The following is a 654-nucleotide window of genomic DNA, read 5'->3' as shown; positions in this document are numbered from 1 at the left end:
TTCCCTGATTATCTCCATGGTAGACATGATGGAGACTTCTAGAACATAAGGGCCTTGTGCCTATTTCTTACTTTCAGTGGATTAAATTAAATAGAAAAAAAGGACTTCTTAGGACTTATTTACAGACTGCTTCTGGCAACAGAAACCACAGAAAAGCTGCCAGAGAGCATTCACAGATATGAAATACATCCTGGAAAGGGTGAAATGCACCCTGAGAAGACTAGCTGTTTGAGGGACTGTAGCAGCTCTCTGAAGGTATTCTGCCAGCAAAAATACATAGTGTAGAGAAGGCCTTACTCCGAAGGAAGACTATATAGTTAAAATCCATACCCTGATCAATCCCCACTAACTTTTCAAGTGTAGATCAATCTTGAAATGCCAGTCCAGCTAGCCATTTTTCATTGGAATAGCCTAATTCCAAGACAGCGAAGTTTCTCTACATTTGGTATAAAGCTTGGCTGTGTTTCTACTACATAACCCAGTTCATAACTCCAGTTTCTCCTATATTTCCTGTTCATAACTTTTGAAACCTTCCCATTTTGGTTATGGTTCTCATTGCCTGGTCTTGACCCAAAGCTAAAAAATTTGGGGGAAAAAACTAAACCAACAGGAACATTAAACACAACAATATAAAATGTAAGTAATTATGGAAAC

This window comes from Alligator sinensis, unplaced genomic scaffold (assembly GCF_000455745.1).
Source record: "Alligator sinensis unplaced genomic scaffold, ASM45574v1 scaffold277_1, whole genome shotgun sequence".
Classification (NCBI taxonomy): domain Eukaryota; kingdom Metazoa; phylum Chordata; order Crocodylia; family Alligatoridae; genus Alligator; species Alligator sinensis.
This window is presented reverse-complemented; position numbering follows the sequence as displayed.